The 26,263-nt window shown below is 44.8% G+C and overlaps 1 long non-coding RNA gene and 1 pseudogene across 3 annotated transcripts; one reads left to right on the top strand and one right to left on the bottom strand.

Annotated features, from left to right (window-relative positions):
- Window positions 1-1,204: 1,204 nt before the first annotated feature.
- On the top strand, window positions 1,205-25,611 carry LOC113611329 (uncharacterized). 3 transcript variants are annotated; one of them, XR_003429405.1, is made up of 5 exons: window positions 1,205-1,268; window positions 17,190-17,295; window positions 22,358-22,474; window positions 24,186-24,628; window positions 24,732-25,611. It is a non-coding gene; the product is annotated as an uncharacterized LOC113611329 (long non-coding RNA). The 3 variants fall into 3 exon arrangements; XR_003429404.1 differs by lacking the exon at window positions 1,205-1,268 and adding an exon at window positions 3,667-4,738; XR_003429403.1 differs by lacking the exon at window positions 1,205-1,268 and adding an exon at window positions 8,718-9,474.
- Window positions 22,544-22,912, bottom strand: LOC113611328 (protein BEX1-like; annotated as a pseudogene).
- Window positions 25,612-26,263: the final 652 nt, after the last annotated feature.

The raw sequence follows: 26,263 nt of genomic DNA, 5'->3' as shown, positions 1-26,263 counted from the left end.
GCCTTCCCAGGACAGATCCCCCCATGTCCTGTGCCTGCCTTTTGTTTTCATAAAAACTTTAGATTCCTAGGTCTTCCCGAGTTCCAAAGAATAGATTCAATCAAAGTGTGAAAATGCAGAAACAAAAGAAAACAGTCAAGCAAGACAAAAAATAATAGTTTAACCATTAAACAACGTCAAGGACCTTTAGTTCCTCCTCAAGGGCTAAGATAATATTCTGAGCCATGTCCTTTGAGCTGTTTTGCAGATACTGAAACCCCCACCAGGTGGAAGAAGTTAACTGTATGCTGACCATGAACACGTGGACCCCAGATTGGTTGGAACCAGAAGGTTGATGATGTTGACTCCTGATTGCCTCACCACCAACCAATCAGAAGAATGTCCACGGGCTGATTGTGTACCCTGCAACCCTTTCCCTCACCCAGTCTTTAAAAACCTTTCTCTGAAAGCCATTGGATAGTTCAGGCCTTTTGAGTGTTAGCTGCCTGGACTCCTTGCTTGGCGCCCTGCAATAAACCTTACACTTTCCTTCACCACAACCCAGTGTCAGTAGATTGGCTTTACTGCAAGTGGATGAGTGGACCCAAGTTTTGTTTGCTAACAAAATGAAGCACTCTAAAAAATTATACTGGGACAGGGCTTCCCTGGTGGCGCAGTGGTTGAGAGTCCGCCTGCCGATGCAGGGGACACGGGTTCGTGCCCCGGTCCAGGAAGATCCCACATGCCATGGAGCGGCTGGGCCCGTGAGCCATGGCCGCTGAGCCTGCGCGTCCAGAGCCTGTGCTCCAAACGGGAGAGGCCACAACAGTGAGAGGCCTGTGTATCGCAAAAAAAAAAAAAAAGGGGGGAACAAGCCAAAAGGAGCAGAACAATAACAAAGTATAAAGAATAAAATAAAATTAGAAAAATAAAAGATTAGAAAAAATATATATAAATGAATCAGCAACAACAAGGTAAAACAAAACCCCAACCTAAAAGAAGAAAAAAGAAAAAAAAAAAGGCCTTGGCTATGGGGGGAGGAGTTTAGGGGGGGTGGAACTTAGGCAGGGATGGGGTTTAGGGTGGGGCAGGGCCTACGTAGGGCGACGTTTGAACATAGGGCGACGTTTGAACATAGGGCAGGGCCTAGGCTCAGGACCCATGGAGCCGAAGGCCTTCGGGGCGGGGCTTAGCGCGGGCAGCGTTCAAGTGTGGGGCGGGGCCTCTGCTTAGGACCTGCGTGAAGGGGAGAGGCAGCACCTGTGGAGTGTGGAGTTCCGGAGTTGGAGGTAAGCCCTGGGTGAGGGTGTGTGGGTGGGGTTTTGCCCAGCGGTTGGAGGGAGTCTCAGAAGGGGTCTCCGAGTGTAGAGGTGGGGCCCTGGGTGGGTGTGTAGGGGCGGGGCTTGGGCTCTGCACTGTAGGAGGGAGGCTCCGAGGGCAGAGGATTAGGCCCAGGTGCCCAAGAGGCTCCCCGGTGCCTAAGTGGACAGGGAAAGCACTGCCATGTTGTTCCCTTCCTGTCCTCTGCGCCAGCCCCTCTTGGTCTCCCCCAGGGTCTCCCCTGTCACCGCTGGACCCCTAACCGTGGGTGGGTCCCCCTGGGTGAAGAAACTCCTCCCCTCCCCCAGCCGCCCTTCAGGGGTGCTGGTCCCGTCCTGCCTCCACTTCTCCTCCCCCCTCACTCTCCCCCACACCCCACGTCCTACCCAGTCGCTGGGGGTTCCTCCCGTCCCCTTAGGTGTCCGTGGCCCCCCACCGGTGCCTGGTAGGTGCCCTAGTTGTGCGGAGACGTGAATTCTGCGTCCTCCTAGTCCGCCATCTTGACTCCACCCCCTATACTCATTCTTTTTTTTTTTAATTTTAAAGAATTTTAATACATAATATGAACTATTTCAGTCCCTCTTAACATGTAAGACCCTGACTCAAAGTACTTTTATACCGTTATTTTCAAGTATTGCACAATATAGGTACAAAATTAATATTTATGATTACATTTTCTTCCACAATATATAGCAAAAATCTTTAAACCTTTAACAGAAAATACATTTTTTCAAAAAGCAAATATTCATACATTTTAATTGCACCACTAAAGGAATATCCTGTACACAATTTAGAATAGTTGATGTCTTTAAAATGGGTATTTTACAATTTCAGTAAAAAAAATACAACATGAAGGTGCTGCTGTCACAGATCCCTGTATTAAAAAGATATAAATGCAGGGGCTTCCCTGGTGGCGCAGTGGTTGAGAGTCCGCCTGCCGGTGCAGGGGACACGGGTTCGTGCCCCGGTCTGGGAAGATCCCACATGCCGCGGAGCGGCTGGGCCCGTGAGCCATGGCCACTGAGCCCGTGAGCCATGGCCACTGAGCCTGTGCGTCCGGAGCCTGTGCTCCGCAACGGGAGAGGCCGCAACAGTGAGAGGCCCCCGGACCGCAAAAAACAAAAAAAAAAAAAAAAAAGATATAAATGCAATACCATGTCGTAGAAACAATATATATATAACCTTTGATATTTTACAAACTTTGTACTAAATTAAATTATACAATTAGAAGAGACCAATAAACCCACTTATTAGTGCCAATTTGTTTTGTTTTCTTTTTTTTGCGGTACACGGGCCTCTCACTGTTGTGGCCTCTCCCGTTGCAGAGCACAGGCTCCGGACGCGCAGGCTCAGCGGCCATGGCTCACGGGCCCAGCCGCTCCGCCGCATGTGGGATCCTCCCGGACGGGGGCACGAACCCGTGTCCCCTGCATCGGCAGGCGGGCTCTCAACCACTGCGCCACCAGGGAAGCCCTATTTCATTCTTTTTTAATGGTTGAGTAATATTCCATTCTATATGTGTATATCACATTTTCTTTATCTATTGCTCTGTTTATGGACATTTAGGTTGCTTCCATGTCTTGGCTATTGTAAACAGTGCTGCAGTGAATATTGGGGGTATGTGTGTATCCTTTCAGACCATGTTTTTCTCTGGGTATATGCCCAGGAGTGGGATTGCAGGATCATACAATAGGTAACTCTATTTTTAGTTTTCTAAGGAACCTCCATACTGTTCTCCACAGTGGCTATACCAATTTACATTCCCACCAACAGTGTAGGAGGCTTCCCTTTTCTCCACACTCTCTCCAGCATTTATTGTTTGTAGATTTTTTGATGATGGCCATTCTGACTGGTGTGAGGTGATATCGTATTATAGTTTTGATTTACATTTCTCTAATAATTAACGATGTTGAACATCTTTTCATGTGCCCCTTGCCATCTGTATGTCTTTGGAGAAATGTCTATTTAGGTCTTCTGCCCATTTTTGGATTGGGTTGTTTGTTTCTATGATATTAAGCTGCATGAGCTGTTTGTAAATTTTGGAGATTAATCCCTTGTCAGTCTCATCGTTTGCAAATATTTTCTCCCATTCTGTGGGTTGTCTTTTTGGTTTGTTTATGGTTTCCTTTGCTGTGCAAAAGCTTTTGAGTTTAATTATGTCCAATTTGTTTATTTTTGTTTTTATTTCCGTTACTCTGGGAGACGGATCGAAAAAGATGTTGCTGCAATTTATGTCAGAGAGTGTTCTGCCTATGTTTTCCTCTAAGAGTTTTATAGTGTCCAGTCTTACATTTAGGTCTTTAATCCATTTTGAGGTTATTTTTGTGTATGGTGTTAAAGAGTGTTCTAATTTCATTTTTTTACATGTAGCTGTCCAGTTTTCCCAGCACCATTTATTGAAGAGACTGTCTTCCCTCCATTGTATAGTCTTGCCTCCTTTGTCATATGTTAAGTGCTTTGACTATAGATTGACTCTGAAAGTTGGAGATCAGTAACTCGTGTTTGCATTACTGTCCTTCCAGCTGCAAGTCTTGGGCTCTCTCTGTCCTAAATGATTCAGCACCTCCTTCCATTCTAATACTGTAACTCAAATATTTTTGGAAAGAACTAAGATGTAAATCATAAATAAAATCCTGTTTGTTCTATTAATGTATTACTAACCCTATGCTTTAAATTTGTCAATATCAATATCTTTTTATCTATCATCTTCTCATCCTAGACTGTAGTTCTCCAGGGGCAGCGATTGTGTCCGGCACCCCCTCCCTCTTTGTCGCAGGCTTTTTGCCAAGCAGTTTATTAATAACGTTTGTGCCGTGGCTGATAAAGGAGGGTGAGGAACATGATGATAGCAGGGTTTGAATCTCAGCCCTTTTCTAATGGGATAAATGAGACACTCTTTGGCTGGGAATTTACAGCCTAGGCTGAAAGGACTTCTTTCAGAGAGGCATCATTTCTTACTGCCCTTCCCAGGGGTAGATGAAATTAAGCAGGTGTCCTCCAGGCCAGCTTCTGCCATCCACTGCAGTCCAGAGGTACAGGACGCGGTTACAGCTCTCTGGCCACAGTCCGGCACTGTTCCCTTAAGGATCCCCTGGTAGGGGACTTGCGATTATAATGTTGGCCACTGGTGGGAGCTTTCTCCACCCGCAGCCACTCTGATACAGATAAGATCATGCTCTGTGTAGAGTTCTGTAACTTCCTCTTCTCACTCAGTAATGCATCTTGGACCCCATTCTGTGTCAGTGAGTGTATAGCAAGTGGTGGTTGTTTAGATTGTTACAACTCTTGGCAATTGTAAACATAATTGAGCTGATCGTTATGGTCCCTACATTGCTTGGATTGGAGCTGCTTATAACCCACTCTTCGCCTGCCTGTAGGAGAGAGGTTGTCCCCTTCTCACAAGGAGAACTGGCTGTGAAACTGGGCAATGGATTATGGGGTATGTGAAGCTATGCACCCCTCCTTGGCTCCCTCAGCACCTGGCTGCTTGCAGGCCACTCATCTCTGCTCCTTTCCTGTCCCAGAGGGTATTCTGGGGTATAATTGTCTGCACTTCTTATAACACTCTGGAATGTAGGTAAGGGTGTTATCATTCCCATTCCCCCCCATGTGTACATAACTGCTCTGCTTCTGCTTCCGTGATATCTTTCTTTCTTTGTTTTTTTGCTTGTTTTATTTTTTCTTTGCTTTCTTTCTCTCTTTAAATTTTTTTTTATCATTTTTTTTTGTTGTTTTCTTTTTCTTTTTTTCTTTTTTGCTACTGTCATGTCTTTAAGCTCACGGGGGCGGGCCAGGGGATATTGCCAGTAGATGGTAGCTGTTCACCTGAGCTTGGGTAAGTTCATTTTGGCCTAGAATTCAGCTTTATGGAGCTGATCTTTTGAGAGCTGTTTTACTCCCATGTATATTTTTCACTTGATTCAGAACTCGGAGGGGGAGATGTGATGATTCAACACTCTCACAAACAACAGTGTGGGCTCTGGAGACAGGATCCAGTCTCAAAGCCCAGTCCTTTCATTTACTAGTTTTGTGACCTTTGGCAAGTTACCTTCTCTGAGCCTCAATTTATTCATCTGGAACTTGGGGGTCATGATAATTAGCCACCTTTAGAGCTGCTTAAATAGTGGGTATAATGAACTTAATATATTTCTTGACACATTAAATGCTCAATAAATGTTAATTATTTTGACCTACGCTCTGAAACAGTTCAAATGGCATAGAAATTATCTGATCCTTGCAGGTTAATGAAAGTTATTTAGTAAATCCATCTGGTCTGGGGGCTTTTAGTGAGTTAGATCAGGGGTCAGGAAGTCATGGCCCATGGGTCAAATCTGGCCCTACACCTGTTTTTGCATGGCCTGAAAGCTAAGAATAGATTTTACATTTTTTAAATGATTGAAAAAAATCAAAGGAGGAATAATATTATTCATTTATTTATCTTGGAAAACTTTTTTTATTGAAGTATATCTGACATATAACATTGTGTAAATTTAAGGTGTACAGCAGCTTAATTTGATACATTTATATGTTGTAATATGATCGCCAGTGTAGCAATAATTAGCATGTCTGTCATGTCATATAATTATCATTTCTTTTTAGTGGTTGGAATGGTTAAGTTCTAGTCTCTTAGCAGGTCTGATGATTATAATATAATATTGTTGTCTATATTCATTATACTGTGCATTAGATCTCTAGGGCTTATTGCAAGTTTGTGTCCTTAAACAACATCTGTCTTATAACCCCACCCCCCATCCCCTGGTAGCCACCATTTTACTTTCTGTTTGTACACGTTTGGCTTTTTTAGGTTTAGCATATGAGGATATCATACAGTATTAATTTTTCTCTGTCTGACTTATGTCACTTAGCGTAATGTCTCAAGCTCCATTCATGTTGTCACAAATGGCAGGATGTCCTTTCTCATGACTGAATAATATTCCGTGGTATATAAATACATACCACATCTTCTTCATCCGTTCGTCCACTCATGGGCACTTAAGTTGTTTCCATATCTTGGCTCTTGTGAATAATGCTGCAATGAACCATGGGAGTGCAGATATTCCCAAAAGAAGAATAATACATTGTGACACTTGGAGATTACGTGAAAATCAAATTTCAGTGTCCTTAAATAAAGATTTACTGGGAGATGACCATGCTCATTTGTTACAGACTGTTTTCATGTTACAATGGCCGAGTTGAGTAGTTGCAGCAGAGACCTGTGTGTCCCATCAAGCCTAGAATATTTACTACCTGGCCCCTTACAGGAAAAGTTTGCTGACCCTGAGGCAGATGACTGACACCTTTTAATTTCTTCTATGCTTATTATCCTATTCAGAAATATAGTAAGAGTAAGAGAGGAGGATTTTCTCCTTTGCCATGTTGAGCAGGCAGTGCTGATGGCATAGCCAATGAGAGATGGTATGTAGATAGCAAATATCTCAATGAGATTGTCATTAGATTCCCATTAATGTAGAGCAGGAAAATCTTAAAACGAAGCCTGAGTTTTCCATTCCTGTGCATTACAAGGTCAAGGGCCCACACTGAAATCCCGTAGTGTGTGTCTGCTTAGGGCAATCCTGGCAACCTTACTGGTTTCTTCTGAGCTGGACTGTTGCCCTCCCTCTGCTCAAATAAATCCAAACCATTCTCTTCCAGGAGCCACTTCAGAATATGTTCCTTGCCATCGATCAATGGAAAGAAATGATGTATGTGAGAGTATTGTGTGAAATGTGGACTAGAGTAAAATGTGGACTATTGTTATTTTACACAAATGCGATTGTCTGGGTTTGTCTGGTTTGCTTGATCGACCCTGGCACAGCCTTTCCTGCTGCTTGCTGAAGTCCTATTTCTGGTTATCCTGGGTTTCATCTCTGCTGCTGATGTCGGGTTCTGTCCTTTGGGTGGAGAAGAGGATGCCTGCAGACCCAGAGCTGCTGTTTATAATCAACATTACTGTTGTTTTATTTTTGTTAACAGAGCTCATCCTCTTTGTCTGATGGAACTCAGCTACCTTCCATCAATGTACAATGACCAAGGACATCGTGATGCCTTTGGGAAAGGGTTGATAGGGGGATGCAACAGCAACTAGGGTGTCAACGACAAAGTCCCAGGTTCCCATCCTCCTATATCCAGGCTAACTGCCAAGCCTCCGGGTAGATGTCTAAGTGTCCCAGACAAGGCATCCTGTATTTCCATTTTGGTTTTGGATTCTGTCATCGCTGCTCCAGGCAATTCTGTTAATCATTTCCTTTGTCAAGTTTACCCAGGGTTGGGCAGATCCCATGAGCAGATTCCCTTAAACTCACACGCCCCTGACTTGTAAGGCAGAACCATCAACTTTCAGTGGGAACTGTGAGGGCTGGAGATGCCTCAAACCAGCGGACACTCTCCGTAGCTGTATGGTCCAGTGGGAGTTTAACACTGGCCTATATTATGCTTGGGCAATGAGGCTTTGTGCCCGAATTCATAATTTTATATTATCCCTATGTCCGTCATTGTGGGGGGACCCAGAAGTTATAGTAACAATCTCTAAAGGCAACGCCTTGATAAAGTCCAGAGAATTTGCCAACGATGTTCTCTCCTTCTGCCCCATTCCATCACCCACTCACTCCTCCACGCACTCCATTCCAGCCACTGCCACAGTCGACCACTGGAACTCTTCTCTCCAGGGTCGACAGTGTCTACTCAACCACTAAGTTTAAAAGACAGTTTTTCATTCTTACCTTGCATTTCATATCTGTCCTCGAAACCCCCTCTTCCTTACCTCCTGTGATCTTGCACCCGGGAGGATTAGAACACCATCTCCAGATGCTGCAGGGTCAGTGTTAGGTGTGACCCTCACTCTGGAATTCTGGTGTGTCTGAAGCAACCTCCACATTAGTCAAGGGAAGGAGTAATGCTCAGTAGAAACCCCACCGCCAGATCCTGTAGGAAGGAAGGCAGAGGAGCTGAAGCCTTTGTGATGTGGCCTTAGTTAGTTAGCCAGATTACACCTGAACTCACACCTGCATAAGAATCCCTGTCCTCTCTCTCAGCAGACATGTTCACTTCCTGTTTCAGAGGAGACAGAAGCCACAGGCTGGATTCCAAGCGGTCACGTCTAATGAGCCCTTTTCATGCCCTATCTTGCTTGACTCTGCAGACTTTACTTCACCCCTCCTTTCCACTGTGACCCCTCTCGTGTCTCTGCCCTTATTTATTTATTTAAAGAAGATGTTGTGGGTAGGAGTTTACTAATTAATTAATTTATTTTTGCTGTGTTGTGTCTTCGTTTCTGTGCGAGGGCTTTCTCTAGTTGTGGCGAGCGGGGGCCACTCCTCATCGCGGTGCGCGGGCCTCTCACTATCGCGGCCTCTCTTGTTGCGGAGCACAGGCTCCGGACGCGCAGGCTCAGTAGTTGTGGCTCACGGGCCCAGCTGCTCCGCGCCATGTGGGATCCTCCCAGACCAGGGCTCGAACCCGTGTCCCCTGCATTAGCAGGCAGATTCTCAACCACTGCGCCACCAGGGAAGCCCTCTGCCCTTATTTTATAAGTCTCCTTGGTGGCTTCCCTTCCTTCTGTTTGTCTAGACTGTTCTGACAGTCAATTCTCTTCTCTCTTCACGAGCTTGGTAATTTAAACCACACTCATGGCTCCACCTACAATGTTTCTGATCACTAAAGCCCTGTCTCCAGCCCAGGGCTCTCTTGATAGCACCACATCTGCTTGTTGGACGTTCACGGGCCTATTCTGGGTGCTTCCAGCTTGACAGATGGAACTCTGGTTCCTTCTTCCAGGCATCTGGTAGCACTCTGCCCCAGGCCCGACATTTGTGCAGACACACGGCACTACCTGCAGCTCCCAGACACGTCATTCTCACCACTCCCTAGCGGCAATTATGCTGCTCCGTGTTTCCTCCACCTGGCACCCCCTTCTCTTCCTCACTCCCCATCCCCCAGTCCTCTCAAGATTAAGTTCAGAAGTCATTCCATCCAGGGTCACCTTCCTTGAGTCCCTTTGCTGTTACCCTGTGTGCACACCGGTGTGGAACTCATTACACAGGATTCTAACTGTGGGCTTCTCTTCTTCTTTCCTTGCTGGCTTGTGAGCTCTCTGGGAACAGACTCCCAACTATAGCACAGCCCCACTCTCTTGCCATTCTGCTGTTGACTGAAGGAAAAACGCACAACATAAGAGCTGTGAGTTTGGGTTTTATTTGGGGACCTTATGAGGACACTAGCCTCTCAGGAGCTCTGAGAGAACCGCTCTGAAGAGGCGGGGGAGAAGCCAGTATACATATTTGATTTTGCGCTGTGGAATACGTGCAGGCAAGCATACATCTCGGTAAGAGATGACGCGTGGTCACACGGATCAGATATCTCAGTTAATGGTTTGGTATTTGTGTGTGTGTGTATGGGAAGATGCAGGAATCTGGGTTCATTAAATTCTTCCCGAGATGTCTCTGTCTAAGGAGACTGTTTCTCCAAAGCACAGCGTATCCTGTTATTGTTCTAATTTCCTCAGTGACTTAATCCTTGTAGGACTGGGTGGTGAGCAACACCCTTTGTTCCTCTTTGTTTACATTGCTCTGTGTGAGGGAGAAGCTTTTTTATTTTATTTTTTATTTTTTTGCGGTATGCCGGCCTCTCACTGTTGTGGCCTCTCCCGTTGCAGAGCACAGGCTCCGGACGCGCAGGCTCAGCGGCCATGGCTCACGGGCCCAGCCGCTCCGCGGCATGTGGGATCTTCCCGGACCGGGGCACGAACCCGCGTCCCCTGCATCAGCAGGCAGACCCTCAACCACTGCGCCACCAGGGAAGCCCGAGAAGCTTTTCTAAAATCACAAATTATCCACTGATGTTAAAGTATATTTGAGAGTTCTGGCCAGAGGTTTGCTGCCTTGCTTGTGCAGTCAGATCACTCGGGAGCTTTTAAAAAAGTACAGATTCTCCACGCTCCCCTTTCTGGAGATTTTGACTCAATAGATCTGAGGTAAATCCCAGACACTTGGACTATTTAAACTCCACTAGTGACTCTGTGGGGCAGCAGGACCGGGAACCACCGAGAAGGTACTTTACTAACGAGGGACACATTTATGAACTGCGTTATCAGTGAGCACATTGGCAGGGTTTGGTAAGTCCCAACCAGGGGGCAGCAGTGGTGCTCCCCTCAGTCCCACAGGATGCTGGGGAGGTCCTGCGGCCAGCTCCCCCTCCGTCCCCAGGGAGCGGCGGGCACAGTAATGAGAACCATGGAGACCTGGGTTCATATTGTTTGCAGCCTCAGATCGTACGACAGTTACTCTGTTTACATAAGTTAATGCAGTTTTCTCATTTGTAAAAGATGGCTAATAAAAGTGCCACACCATAGGTTTTATATGATGAATAAATTGCGTGTGTTTGTGTGTAGAATTTACCAGTCTGACACAAACTTAACTCTCAATAAAAGCTGACTACTATTTTCTTGTCCTTTTTGTCAAAAGACATGTCATAGGCTCTTCCTAGTTTAGAGCACTGACGAAAGCCACATAATCACCAATTTTCAGAACTAGAAGGAAACCTAGATTCGCTTCCTCTCTGAACTAGATGGAGAAGCAAGCACAGCTCATGGTTTCTGAGTCTGTAGACCCATGGACCCAAGGATGCAGTCACATCTCTCTTACAGCACTTGGAGCTGTGAGGAATTCTGCTGAACAGAGCTTGCGCTGGTGCAAGTATATTCTGTTACGAGGACGGGTATCTCTCAGAGGACTGTGTCCACATATTTTTATTAGTCCAAAAGCTTTTCCCACCTGCTCAGGGTTTTTTCAGCTCAGAGCTTATCCTTTCTCATGTCTGCCTTCCTCCTTGCCTAGCTGGCTCTCTATTTCAGTTCAGCCTTCCCATCCTTGGGGAATTGGTCCCTCACTCCCAATGACCTGGTCAGTGTTCTCTTTTATGGCTGGGCTGGTACCATGCGCATCTTTGGCAGCAAAGACGAGGTTGTGGTTTACAAGAGTAAACTCAGTTAATGGATGCGAGCCCCGTTGGACTTTAGCTCCATAATTGCAGGGGCAATATCTGGCTTTCTCTTCCTTGCTTAGAACAGTGCCTGGCCCAGAGAAGAGGAACAGCAGACATTCTTTGCCGGAAACATACAGTTGTCACCTTCCGTACACGCTCTTGGATTGCAAAAATCTCTGCAGCTAATAACAATGGTGGTAATAGAAAGAGTAGCAACATTTGATTGCTAACTATGGCCAGACACTGTAGAAACACAATTTATTATATTTAATCCTTGCTACAAATGTATAAGCTATAAACTATTACAATTTCCATTGTATAGTTGAGGCAGCCGAGTGTAGAAAGCAAGAAACTTGCTCAAAATTGTACATTTTCAAAGCCAGAAAGTCCACCTCCAGCACTGATGATCTGTGCATTGTAAAGGAAGTGGTACTTTCAGGTTGGATGTCTAGTAGCGGTGACATGTCAGATGGACTGGAGGTGGATGCAAGTTAATTTCCATCTCAGTTGCCCCTTGCACCTCAGTTTCTGATCAAATAAATTTTTCTAGTCGAAGACTCCTCACTGTAGTTCCTTCTTCTGTCTCTCTTTAATTCTTTTTTCCTTCTTCTGTTTTTTAGACAAGATTATATATTAACAACAGCAAACACCGGCATGGATGTAAGCACCAGAAATTCTCATTCAGCGGGAATGCAAAACAGTACAGCCACCTTCAGAGGCGCTTTGTGAGTCTCTTAAAAACGAAACATACTCTCACCATATAAGCCAGCAATTAGGCTCTCTGCTATTTACCCCAAAGAGTTGACAGCCTATGTCCACATGAAAACCACACAAGGATGTTTGTACCTGCTTTATTCATAGTTGCCCAACTTGGAAGCAATCCAGATTTTTAACTGAGTGAGTGGATAAATAAACCACGGCACATCAGACAATGGACTGTTGTTCAGTACTAAAAAGAAATGAGCTATCAAACCTTGAAAAGACACGGAGGAATCTAAATGCATATCACTAAGCGAAAGAAGCCCATCTGGAAAAGGATGCATGCTGTATGATCCCCACTATATGATATCCTGTAAAAGGTAAAACTGTGGAGACAGTAAAAAGATCAGTGGTTTCCACAGGTTAAGAAGGAGGAAGAGAGGGCTTCCCTGGTGGCGCAGTGGTTGAGAGTCCGCCTGCCGGTGTAGGGGACACGGGTTCGTGCCCCGGTCCGGGAAGATCCCACATGCCGCGGAGCGGCTGGGCCCGTGAGCCATGGCCGCTGAGCCTGCGCGTCCGGGGCCTGTGCTCCGCAACGGGAGAGGCCACAACAGTGAGAGGCCCGCATACCGCAAAAAAAAAGAAAAAATAAAGGAGGAAGAGATGAGTACACATGGCACAGGTGATTTTCAGGGCAGTGAGACTATTATACATGGTACCATAATGAGGATAATTAGTATTATACATCTGTCGAACCCCATAGAACATACAACACCAAGAATGAACACTAAACTATGGATTTGGGGTGATAATGATGTGTCAGTGTGTTACCAAGTCCAAGCTCATACTGCTTGCCGCCCAGTAAGCCAATAAATCGACAGACAGGTTGCTGGGGCAAGGCACGACACCTTTATTAGGAAAGCCAGCCGACCGAGGAGGTGGTGGACTTGTGTCCCAAAGAACCATCATCCCTGAGTTAGAACTCAGGCTTCTTTTATACTAAAAGGGGTGGGGGGTAAAGTCAAACATTTCCTGGTTCCAGTCAGACTCCAGAGGGGGTGTGTTAATTTCTTCCTCGCAGGAGCCATTCACAGGTGGGCTTTGTCAGGAGGTTTCCTGTGAGCTAAACAAAGGTATTTTAGCTTAATTCTCATTGCGTGGGAGGCTGTGTTCCCAGGGATGGGCCATGACGTGTAATTTAAGCTTGTAGGCACATCTCTTTAGTGATTAACTTACAGCAAAAGCAATAGAATACAGAGGTTGAAGTAAAAGAAACAGATCCAACATGGAGTCAGATTTGTTCTTCCCTATTGCAAATGTAGGTTCATCAGTGGAACAAATGAACTATCTGATGAGAGCTGTAGATAGTTGGGAAGGCTGTGCCCGTGTGGGGGAGGGACTATATGGGAACTTGCTGCTCAATTTTGCTGCGGATCTAAAACTGCTGTAAAAAATAAAAGTCTACTTTCAAAAAAGGAGGGACATATGTTGTTAAAATATCCTCCTCAGACAAGGGGGAAAATGCCATGGAGAAGGAAAAATCAAGGAATCAGTCACCACTTATCGACAGCTGAGCAGCTATCGGGGAGTTAAAGGCGATCTACTGAAAACGCTGTTAGAACTCATTAGAATTCATCAAGTTAGCTGAATACAAGATCAGCATATAAACATCAAGCACAATCGATAAACCAGCTGTTACCAGTACAGAACCTAATGGAAATAATGATAAATGGACGAAGGTAACGATAGCAACAAAAATAATATTGAAATATATTTAGTTAGAAATATACAAACCTTTAAGGATAACATCATGAAACTTTACTCCTGGATAAAAAAGGGGGTCTACCATGAGGTTTTTGTATAGCACTCTAAATACACACACACACACACACACACACACACACACACACACACACACACATATAATATATATATGATTGTTTTAAGTTGCTGATCTCCTAATTTCAAGTGGATTTTAAAAACCCTGCATCTGTACTCTCCTCCCATTACAATGACTGCTTTTGACGTCATATTTTACATCTAATTGTTTTGCGTATCCCTTAACGGGCTTATTGCGGACACAGATGATTTTACTACTTCTGTCTTGTAACCTCCCTACTAGCCTTGTGTGTGGATGGTTTCCTACCTTTATTGTATGTTGCCTTCACTGGTGAGCTTTCTCACTTCATAATTTTGTTTCTAGTTGTAGCCAGGAAAGGGGTCTAAGTAAATGGACGCACCCACCTTACTTTCAAGGAAATATGAAAGCATTTAATGATGTCAACTGTTCTCACACTACTCTACAAATTCAGTGCAGCCCCCATTAGAATCCTAATATGGCAGCTGTGGGCTTATTTTAAATTCTAAAGCGCTGTTTGAATGTCTCAAAATTAGCACGTACTCACTTATTGGGTTGAGGGGAGGAGCCCGACTTTGGTCCCAGGTTCAAGCCCAGCTCTGGCACTTTCTACGTGTGGGGACACCAGCAAGGTGCTCACCCTCCCAGCCTCAGTTTCCCCCTCTGTAAAATAAGGTGACATAATCCTGCCTACTTCATGGGATTTGTCTTAGGATAAATAATACAGGAAAAAAATGTCCAGCACAGTATCTGGCAGTAAAAGTAGCTATGACACTTAAGTAACAAAAAGGAAAAGAATATAAGTACTAAGTCAAACAAAGTAAATCACCTCTCTCCCAAAGTCAAATAACAAACTGAGTCTACCTGACTTTGCCTATGAGGAATGTTTATTTATCCTAAATGCTAACAAATTGTGCTTCAGAATTTGACTCTGGTTCCATTGGGATTTCTCTCAGTTAAGAAGAGACCATTCCTTTTTCAATCACTTTATTGTTTTATGGCGAGTTCTAAGTGACTCTTATTGTGGTTTTAATATTCTTAGTACTGACTATAGGAACAAGGGTATAGGAAGGTGGTGGGTGGAGATAGATATTATTTATCCCAAGGCACACAGGGACTCTGGGGACTCATGTCTTCAGCGGGATGCTCTGGTCACTCGTGTCCTTTTGGCTGAGGTTGGAAATCCCAGAGATTCTTTAGGTCTTGGAACTGATGAACATATGTCCCACCTCCCCTTTCATAATCCCTCTTGTTCCAATTTACCAAAGACAGTAGGTTTCTGCATCATCCACCAGAATCTTAACACAGAGCCTTGACTCTGCGTTTAGAAATCCCTGGACCTCAAAGAAACAGTTTAAAGTCTTATTTGGTGATACAGAAAAAATTTTCTATATCAAGTGATTTCTACTTCTTTCCTCTAATAAAATCAAAAGAGGACCTAAGTTAACTGACTGATAAATTATTAAAAATCATTTTCAGTGATAAATTACGATGCCTTTTTTAGCCTGTAGTTCAGAATGATTGAAAAAATTGAATGGCATCGCTATCACAAAACTCATTCTGCAACTGCAAATTCATGTGACAAGTGTTTTCAGAGTTTACATCCATGAAGGTGAAAAACATGAATAAAAGTACCTCATTTTAACAATAATTCACAGTATCCATGTATATGTAAAATCAAGAGTCCTCATTCAGTTCATGAAGAGATACATTTATCAGTAACATTTTACATCACGTGTTTAAAAAGAATCAACAATTGAAATAAATGTCTGGTCTTCATGCAAAGTTGCAAGCATCTCTGCTGGTGCCCAAATCACCAATACACCTTATCTTACAAACTCCTTGAAGCCATTTTATCCCTTCTTCCCATGCCTTTCTGCATTGTGGAACCTATGAGATTTATGCCCTGAGGTTCCTCAGGGAAACGTGTGAGTGATGTAGCCACGCCTTACTACTCCCACAGACCACCTGCCAGCCCCCCTCCTACCCCTAAGGCAGCTCAGACTTTGGGCCAAGGATGTGAGCTGCAGAGGGAGGCATATAACATGGAAAAATCCACTGGGCATCAGAGGTTGTTTCCTTCACCTTGTTCACCAACTCTTGCCATGAAGTGATGGCCTTGTGATGTTTAAATCTCTTTTCTGTGTCATACCTTAGGCAGAAGGAGGTAAGAAAATATCAGAAATGCTTGGTTTGCTCCGGAATTCTCCATAACAGTTACTCAGTGTGTGCACTGGGCTACCTGTGCTGTTCATAGTGCTGGGGATCCAGCCCAGGTACCAGTTGAGACACAACCTACAGTTTGGGGACCATCATCCACTTGTAAATTGACTTCATCCACCATGTGGCATCAGTGGGGTACTCCCATGAGCCAGTGCTATCAGGTACACTATTTGGGTGGCCCAAGGCCTCCTCTCCTGAGAAGGCAGAGCTGTGTTCATCACAATACATTTTGCCTCAATAATACAATTTTTAACTTTGTATTTGGAATTAACTTCAAACACGCAGAAACATTGTAATGATATGTATAGTAGAACACCATCATGCCATTACCCAGATGCACTTTTTTTTAAAATTGAAGTATAGTTGGTGTACAATATTTTATAAGTTGCAAGTGTACAATAGATTCACGATTTTTAAAGGTTTTATTCCATTTACAGTTATTATAAAATATTGGATATATTCCCTGTGTTGTACAATATATCCCTTGTAGCTTATACATAATAGTTTTAATTCCCTACCCCTATATTTCCCCTCCCACCCTCCCTCTCCCCACTGGTAACCGCTAGTTTGTTCTCTGTACCTGTGAGTCTGTCTGTTTTTTGTTATATTCACTAATTTGTCGTATTTTTAAGATTCCACATATAAGTGATACCATACAACATCTGTCTTTCTCTCTCTGACTTATTTCACTGAGCATAATACCCTCCAAGTCCATACATGGGGTTGCAAATGGCAAAATTTCATTCTTTTCTATGGCTGAGTAGTATTCCATTATATAGATATACGCCAGATGCACTTATTGTTGATGTATTACTTGTTACTTGATATACATTCTTTTGGAGACTTCTTCTCACAAAGACAGAGGCCAGACATTTCAATACATGGAAGAAAAATTCCAACAGACACGCATAGCCTTTAGCATGAAATTATACCCATATATTCCACTGGCCCCAAAGCTGTGGCAAGGCCATACATACATAAAGTCAGGGACGATGTAGGGACTAAAGAAACTACAATAAGCAGATCTTTTGTGGTTGCCAACCCTCCCATGTCAAGAAGAACATGTAGGCTGCATTTGAAAGATTGGAGGAGCACTGCATTAATGAAACTGTCATGGGCTCCTGATTTCCAGGCAGTGTTCCAGAGGTTTCCCTTACCATGCAGAAGACACTTGAATGTCAAGGACTCTCCCTCCATCTGAAGTCCTTTTCTGCAGGAGTCAAGACTGCCAGACCAAGGTGAGGCACTGTTCCAATACGTCTGTTCTACCTAGGGAACGGATGTTACCGAAAGCAATTCCGAGGGAGAGCTGCCTTGTAGCAGTGAAGCCAGGTGTTAACAACTCTTCCTGCTCCTCCCACAGTAAGGTGAACTGGCGTGTCCTTGAGATACACGTTCTCATTGTAGGGCAGCCCCACAGGTGCAGGAGACCCCTGAGGACAGCAAGTCACAACCCCTTCACTGGTCCCTTCCTGAATAGGGGAGTTTGAGTCCTCTGCGAACACAAGTGCCACTTATGATAATGGAAATAGCAGATTTTTGCCATCTTTCCCCTTGAGAAGAAAGGAGTAACCCTATGGTGTCCATGACAGGTTGAATGAAAATGAAGGTTTTTTAAACTTATTTATTTATTTGTTTTGGCTGTGTTGGGTCTTTGTTGCTGTGTGCGGGCTTTCTCTAGTTGTGGTGAGCAGGGACTACTCTTCGTTGTGGTACGTGGGATCCTCATTGCAGGAGAAGCAGTTGGCTCAGCAGTTGCGGTACGCAGGCCCTAGAGCATGCGGGCTCAGTAGTTGTGGTTCGTGGGCTCTAGAGCTCAGGCTCAGTAGTTGTGGAGCACGGGCTTAGTTGCTCCACGGCATATGGGGTCTTCCCGGACCAGAGATTGAACCCGTGTCCCCTGCATTGGCAGGCGGATTCTTAACCACTTCGCCAGAGGGAAGTCCCAATCTCAGACTCTCTTGCCAGCTGCCTTCTCATTAGCTTCTCTAACGGAAGACACTGATGAAGATAGGAAGGTGGGAAGAGGGCAGAAGTCATGTGCTGCGGTATTGTTTAAGGGAGAAAAGCTTTCTAGAATCCAGTTTAGAATTTGTCTATCTGTGGCAGACCACTAATTGGGGACCTGTTGCCTTCCCACGATCAATAGAGAGAGAGGCAGAGAAACCAATCAATAAAATAAAGAATTTGAGGTGTGGCCCTGACTTGCCAGCCCTGGGCTATATGGACTGTGTCAGCTTGAGAGAACCAATTCATCTTAAGTCCCAGTAAATGGAGACACACTTTCTTTACCTGAGAGTCCGTATTGTGCTCATCTGGTGTATTGAAACTTTTTAACGGGAATCTGGACCTCTCATAAAGGTGTTTTGGTCCATGTATCATTGGGTTTTTTTTGGTTTGTTTTTAAAATATTTATTTATTTATCTTTGGCTGCATTGGGTCTTCGTTGCTGTGCGCAGGCTTTCTCTGTTTGCAGCGAGCGGGGGCTACTCTTCGTTGCAGTGGCTTCACTTGCTGTGGAGCACGGGCTCTAGGCGTGCGGGCTTCAGTAGTTATGGCACGTGGGCTCAGTAATTGTGGCTCTCGCGGCTCTGGAGCGCAGACTCAGTAGTTGTGGCGCACGGGCTTAGTTGCTCCACGGCATGTGGGAATCTTCCCGGACCAGGAATCGAACCCGTATCCCCTGCATTGGAAGGCGGATTCTTAACCACTGTGCCACCAGGGAAGCCCCATGTATCATTGTTAAATCAATCTTTCTGCGGGGGAATAAAGGCTGGGACTTCCGCCACCTTGCTGATTTCACTCTGGGGATATCCTAGTTCCTCTCTAATTTCCAGTAGCTACCACAGAGAGCATATAAAAGCTGCTGTATTTTTTACACATTGTTGATACATCTAGCCTTACAAAGTATCTCATCTTACTATCTTAATACTGCTTGTTGTATTTCAAGAGCCTGTCTCATGTTTCCTGGCAAAACAATCATGCTCTCTGCAAATGAATGTGTTTTCTGTCTTCTTTGGAAATATTTAGGATTGGTCCATTTTATTATTTTTGTCGCTACTTAGGGGGGTTGACACAAAGCAAGGTTGACTGACTGCATGTCACAGGCATATTTTTGTTTATCCTGGATTTTAATGGAAATGTCATTAGCATCCATTATTTTATTTTATTTTAATTTTTAAAATGATTTTCTTTGTTTTGGCCGTGCCAGGCGGCTTGTGGGATCTTAGTTCCCCAAACAGGGATGGAACCCAGGCTCTCGGCAGTGACATCAGCAAGTCCTAACCACTGGACCGCCAGGGAATTCCTGCATCCGTTATTTTAGAACTGCACTTGCTCTTGGCATTGTAAATTATTTTTTTGTACCTAAATAGTTTCTTCTATACTTATTTTACTTTAAATTTTTATTAAGAATGGTCATTGAGTTTCATTAAATAACCTTCATCTAGTCATATAATAGGGAGATTTCTCTTTTTCAGTTGTTGAGATGATGATATTGGTAACGTGTATGATATTGAACTGCACCCTTGGTTTTGGAATCCCCTGTGTATGTTTCACATTTTAATCCAAGGCCACCTCTGGCCTATATTTAATGATTTCAGAGGAGACCTTTTTTTTTTTTTTGCGGTACGCGGGCCTCTCACTGTTGTGGCCTCTCCCGTTGCGGAGCACAGGCTCCGGACGCGCAGGCTCAGCGGCCACGGCTCACGGGCCCAGCCGCTCCGCGGCACGTGGGATCTTCCCGGACCGGGGCACAAACCCGTGTCCCCTGCGTCGGCAGGCGGACTCTCAACCACTGCGCCACCAGGGAAGCCCAGAGGAGAACTTTTATACACACACAGACACACACGCACACGCACACGCACACACACACACATTGACGTAATACTGTGGTTCTCAAAGCATGGTCCATGGGCCACTGTGGAACTCTGAGATTCTTACAAGGGGTCCTGGGAGATCAAACTCTTTTAACAATGATACTAAGTTATTATTTTTCAGGTCACTCTCATTCTCTTACAATTGTTCTTTGGAGTTTTCCAGAGGCTATGTGATATGTGACACAGCAACAGAATTAATGCAGAAGAAAATATATTTCAGCAGTTTTCTATCAGTCATATGTTAGAGAGACTTGCAAAACTCTAAACATTGGTAATCCCAATGCAACACAATTTTTTTTGTCCTTTTGGAAAATATAAACTTTTTAATAAAGATATGCTATATATTAAAATATATGAATTTATTATTCTTATGATTAAATAAAAAATAAATATTTTATAAATGTCTCCATTTTAAACTCTGTGTAAATGTAGATAATTTATAAGCCACTTAAACAGAAGCTCTTTTTTGTGGTCCTTAATCGTTTTTACGGTTATAATGGATTCCCTTTTCTGAGAACCATTGACATAATATAACCACAGACATGTAAGTACATTTTATATATGTATCATTTGAATAATACTAAGTACCCTACTTATTATTTTCACTCCTAGCTATCAATACTCATAAAAACAAGGAAGGTTGAGGGACCTCCCTAGTGGTCCAATGGTAAAGAGTCTACCTTTCAAGATCCCACATGCCTCAGGGCAACTAAGCCCCTGCACCACAACTACTGAGCTCACGCCTCAACTGGAGAGCCTGCGTGCTGCAAACTACTGAGCCCAAGCGCTCTGGAACTCGTGCGCCACAACTAGAGAAGAGAAAACCTGCACTCTGCAACTAGAGAGAAGCCTGCACGCCACAACGAAGAGGCTGCATGCCTCAGTGAAGATCCCTGTGCCGCAACTAAGACCTGACGCAGCCAAAAAATAAATAAATAAAATAATAATAATAATTAAAAAAAAAACAACAAGGACGGTTGAGAAGAAGTGGAAGTTGACAAAAGGATGATGAAGGAAGATCTCACTGAGAAGGAGACATTTGAGTAGAGACCAAGGAAACAAGAGAAATTGAAATGAGATTAAAACAGGATTGGTGTGCACTGCATATTCCTATATGTGTTCAAAGGCAAATAATAATAATGATGAATTTTAAAATAGGATTCAGTTGTTAGATGTGTATATTTGGCAAATACACTGCTCAGAGACAGGACTAAGTGGGCAATTAATAGATATTTAAAAAAATTTTTTTTTTTTGGATGTGGACCAGTTTTTAAAGTCTTTGTTGAATTTGTTACAATATTGCTTCTGTTTTATGTTTTGTTTTGTTTTTCTTGCTGCGAGGCACGTGGGATCTTAGCTCCCTGACTAGGGATGGAACTCATACCCCCTGCATTGGAAGGTGATGTCTAAGCCACTGGACCACCAGGGAAGTCCCAATAGATCTGAATCCAATAATTCTTTCAGTCTCTGATATTCTTTCTTTACCTCCAAAACACATATATATCTTCATCCTTCTACTTATTTATTTATTTATTTTTGCGGTACGCGGGCCTCTCACTGTCGTGGCCTCTCCTGTTGTGGAGCACAGGCTCCAGACGCGCAGGCCCAGCGGCCATGGCTCATGGGCCTAGCTGCTCCGCGGCATGTGGGGTCTTCTCAGACCGGGGCACGAACCCGCGTCCCCTGCATCGGCAGGCGGACTCCCAACCACTGCGCCACCAGGGAAGCCCCCTTCTACTTATTTTTATATTATCTCAGTGGTTTCTCTAAAAATGGTTATTACTGTTACATATGAGTCCAAGTTGGGGGACTGGAGCTGGGGGTGCTCCTCAGAACACAGTGGATGCTGACAGTGGGCAGCAGGAGTATTTGCACTGGGTGTGGGCGTAAAGAGATGCAGTGCCCGTGGAGCATTTGAAAGTGATGAGTGAAAGTGAAGCTTCCCCGGAACCTACTTTTCTAAATAACATCAGTGATAAAGTCCACCTCCCTGAAGAGATATCAGTATAAGTTTTAATACTCGTTCTACCTTCCATTGCCCTGGAACAGACCACTCCCAGAGCCCTGTCCTCGATACTCCCCCGACTCCATGCGGTCACTCAGGCACCCAGGCTGTCCTGATGAAGGCCTCAAGCATCTTAGGGCCTCAGGACTCTACTGGATCTTGGCGTTAGGTGGCAGATAAGGGAATAGGGAAGGGGCTTTCTGAGACAGGTCTGGAGGTGATGTTTCCCATGACTCCCCCATTCCATTGACCTGAACTCAGAGACGTGGCCACACCCCAGGGGAACAAAGCCAGCTGTGTGTCCTGGCGGCAGAGGAAAATGGCTTGGTAAATAGCTCTCTAGTATCTGTTTGTTTTGCTTTTTTAAACTGCTTTATTGACTTCACAATATATAATGAACATCTCTCCATGCAACAGGTAAAACTCTCCTGCTGATAGAAACTTACAGATTGGGTCAGAAACACAACATTCAATTAGAAGCTGGTAATAGGAGACCCACAAGAAACAAGTAACACCACAAGGTTTACGACAAAGGTACGTCACAAACATGTAAGTTTAGGAAACGGTGTGTCTCCCTACTAACTTCAGGGAAGACATCAGGATTCAAGGCATAAGGCAAAACTCACCATGATGGTCCTGGTGAGGGGGGTCAGGGCTAACTGCCCGCAGACTATGACTCACTGCTTTTCCCTCAGCTGCCTCACCTCCTCCCCAATCCTTTCCATATTCTCTTCTCTCATCCTTAGCTGTGGCTCTCTAAGACTCTGAGTCATGTCCCATCTACACTGCAGGATGGGCTGCCTAATGCAGAACCGCCTACGATTTCCTCTAGGTACGCAATATTCACCAGCCTCCAAAGGGCCACGGGCTCTCCTTTATCAGCATCTCGCCCCTTTTCATCCTTGTTTTCATTCTCCTGGTTGGCATGTTCCGTGTTGAGAGTGTTACTGCCTGTTCCTCTTTGGACGCCATTGCTCCTGGGCCTGTCCTCGCTGCCTCCTGCTTCTCCCGATTCTTGCTGCACGTGCGCTGCCGCCACACTTCGACTCGCAGGCCGTTTTCTGTGGCCAAACACCATGCCGCCGGGGGGGGGGGGGGGGGGGGGGGCATGGGGGCTGCCGTCTCTGCCCCGGGACCCCTGGGGAGGGGTCCACAGGCCGTGTCCGCTCGCCCACGCCATCTCTGGGGACCCCCCTCCGGGTCCCTTACCTGTTCTCCCTGCACCTCCTACTCTTGGGGGCCGACCCCGGCCCGCACTCCCTCAGGGCCACCAGGAGCAGGGAGCAAGGAGTGAGTGAGTGACGGCCGGGCTGATATCTGTTTTTAATATCCTTACTGTCTAGAGCATAAACTATTTTGTAAATTGTTGATCTTGGTAGGCAAACCTATATTTCATTTCTTTTCCTTAAATTCTTTTTTTTAAAATATTTTTTATAAATTTATTTTTATGTATTTTATTTTTTGGCCCTGTTGCACAGCATGTGGGATCTTAGTTCCCCGACCAGGGATGGAACCTGTGCCCCCTGCATTGGAAGCGCGAAGTCTTAACCACTGGACTGCCAGGGAGGTCCCAATATTTCATTTCTAATCCTGTCACCCTCAGCAAGATCTATAAACAAAACACATTTTTTCAACAGCTTTATTGAGATAAAATTCACATATCATAGAATGCATGCATTTAAAGGGTACACTTCAGTGGTTTTCAGTATATTCAGGGTTGTGCAGTCATCCCCACATTCCACTGTAGAACATTTTTCATCACCCCCCAGAAGAACCCCCCAGACAGCAGACATTCCCCATTCCTAATAACTCCCTCAGTCTCAGGCAATAAGTAATCTACTTCCTGTCTCCATTCTCTTTTAATGTTGCTGATGAAAAGTCTGTTGTGAATTCTAGTTATTTTGTGGGAAAAGTTTAGATTTTTCTTTTCAACTTTGATTTTCTGAAAGTTCACGGAAACTAGGATTTATTCAGACATCAGTCTTTTTCACTCATCTATCTTAGCCCTCACTGAACCCTTTTAGTCAGAAACTGACGAAACACGTTTATCTTTACTACCATCCCCAGGCAGTTGCCATCCTGTTCTTTTTTTTTTTTACTGAAATATAGTTGATTTACAATATTGTGTTAGTTTCAGGTGTACAGCAAAGTGATTCAGTGATATATACATATTTTTTTTCAGATTATTTTCCATTCTGTTCATGTATTTTGTGAGAAGTGTTTTAACTCGAGTGTTTACTTCCAGGAGACGCAATATTTGCTTGAGTCTAAGACACGTGTTAGAAGTACAGCTAGAACGATGCATTTCTGCCTGGACAGATGTTACTATCCTGTCTCCAGCTCCAGGTAATAAGAGTCCTACAGAGTGTACTTAGAAGGAAAACTACGAGCAATATTTCCATGAGGTCTTTTTCTCCATCCTCATTTCGCCATAAACTTCTAACACGACATTAAGGATTCTAGCCTCCTCCCTGGTCTGTGATTCCTGTTTCTTTCCACTCGAGTCTGTTACCAGTGCATTTTCCGCAGGGCATGTAGCCCTCACGTACCTACCATCTGCTCTCCATTCCCTATCCCCTGAGTGCTGAAGCTACTTATTAGGTAATGAGGACCCCAGGTTGAAGCCTTTTCTGCTCCATAGAGCGACAGCCCAGTGCTGGAGAAAGACACCTAAAATAAATACATTGGGTATGTATTTGACGATTCATTGATTTATATTTTCTAGGAGTGTGGTGTTCTTTCACCGAGTGATTGGAGATTTTCCTATGATCATTCTCTTCTTGATTTTCAGTTTGATTCCACGATGGTCAGAGAACATACTTTGTATGATTGCACTTATTTTGCCATTGTCAAGGTTAGTCGAATGACGTGTTGGCGTGGACATCCTTTGCTCCCGTCTCCAGTGTTCCTGCTACACTCCCATCCTCTGGACATCTGGTAGTTGCTGGCGCTGTTGGCACGGTCCACTCTCATTCTTTTGAACTCCACGTGGATTTCCAGGCACAAGTCCCTTGAACAGACACTCTTCGGCTATATCATTGGCCAGGTGGTGCGCCTGGCAAACACGTGACCATAGAGAATGGGTACCCTCACTCCACTGGGGCAGCTCTGTGATGTCCTGAGGCAGATGGAGGCCCAAGCTGTCCAGATGCTGAGACTGGGGCTAGGAAGGGGCTTTCTGGGCCTGCCCTGTCTAGAGGCTGACATCAGGTTCTGCAGTCCTAGGAGGGTACCTCCTGGGAGCTGCCATTGCTCGGAATCCTGAGACCTCCTCCCTTCCAAGCCGGTGACCGGTCTGACTGGGAGATGGGAATTTCACTGACTACAGTCCCATTTGGCCTTCTGGCGCCGCAACGCAGGACCTTCTCTTGTGTTTCATTCCTGTCCGTGTTACACCTGACAGAGGAGTTGAACCTGGTGGGAGCTGAATTGTCCCGAGAAAGGGCCAGAGGTCTACCTGGTGGAGGGGATGGCCCAGGAAGGAAGAGGGACCCTCGGAGGTGTGAGCAGAAGTGGCAATAACTTATCCCTTGTTACAGGATTGTGGGGACTGGTAAAAGTAAGGGGAGCTAAGGTTTGATTTAAAAATCTCTTGCTTTGGGACTTCCCTGGTGGTCCAGTGGGTAAGACGCTGCGCTCCCAATGCAGGGGGCCCAGATTCGAGCCCTGGTCAGGGAACTAGATCCCGCGTGCATGTGGCAACTAAGAAGTCCACATGCCGCAACTAAGAAGTCCACGTGCCGCAACAAAGACCCGGCGCAGCCTAAATGAATAAATAAATATTTTTAAAAAATCTCTTGCTTTGCTTTATTCCGATGTAGTGCACACTTTTCCCTTGACCTTCCTGACTTCGTAGGTCATTGTGTGAATGAGCGATGGACCATGTTGCCACTCGAGGGACACAACTAGGGAGATTCACACAATTGAAGGGGGCACCAAACATCTCAGGAAGTGGGATAAATAATATTTTTGTGAACTATTTTTAAAAGTCAAGATCAGTGCCATATATCAAATTTAAAAATCAAGACAGGATTCACCCTGGCTTTTGCCTGAGTCACCTCTCTCACTGGCCCTGTTCCCAGCCCTGCACACTTGGGGCAGAGACAGAGAGAGCTGAGAAAAGTGCCCGGCCGTGGCCAGCAGGGGTCAGAATGAAGATGAAGACTGTGGCGGATCAGGGAATTGGGGCGGGACCCAACCGCCAGAACCTGCCCTCTGGTTCCTGGGGAGAAGGGGGTGGGTGGGGAGGGGAGGAAAACCAGTTTCCAGACAAGGGATTAATTTATTTTTTTGTTAACATCTTTACTGGAGTATAATTGCTTT

This window comes from Aethalodelphis obliquidens, unplaced genomic scaffold, assembly GCF_003676395.1.
Source record: "Aethalodelphis obliquidens isolate GAN/ISIS:26980383/991018 unplaced genomic scaffold, ASM367639v1 scaffold69, whole genome shotgun sequence".
Taxonomy (NCBI): Eukaryota; Metazoa; Chordata; class Mammalia; order Artiodactyla; family Delphinidae; genus Aethalodelphis; species Aethalodelphis obliquidens.
Note: the sequence above shows the minus strand (reverse complement) of the source record. Positions and strands in the feature narration are given on the sequence as shown.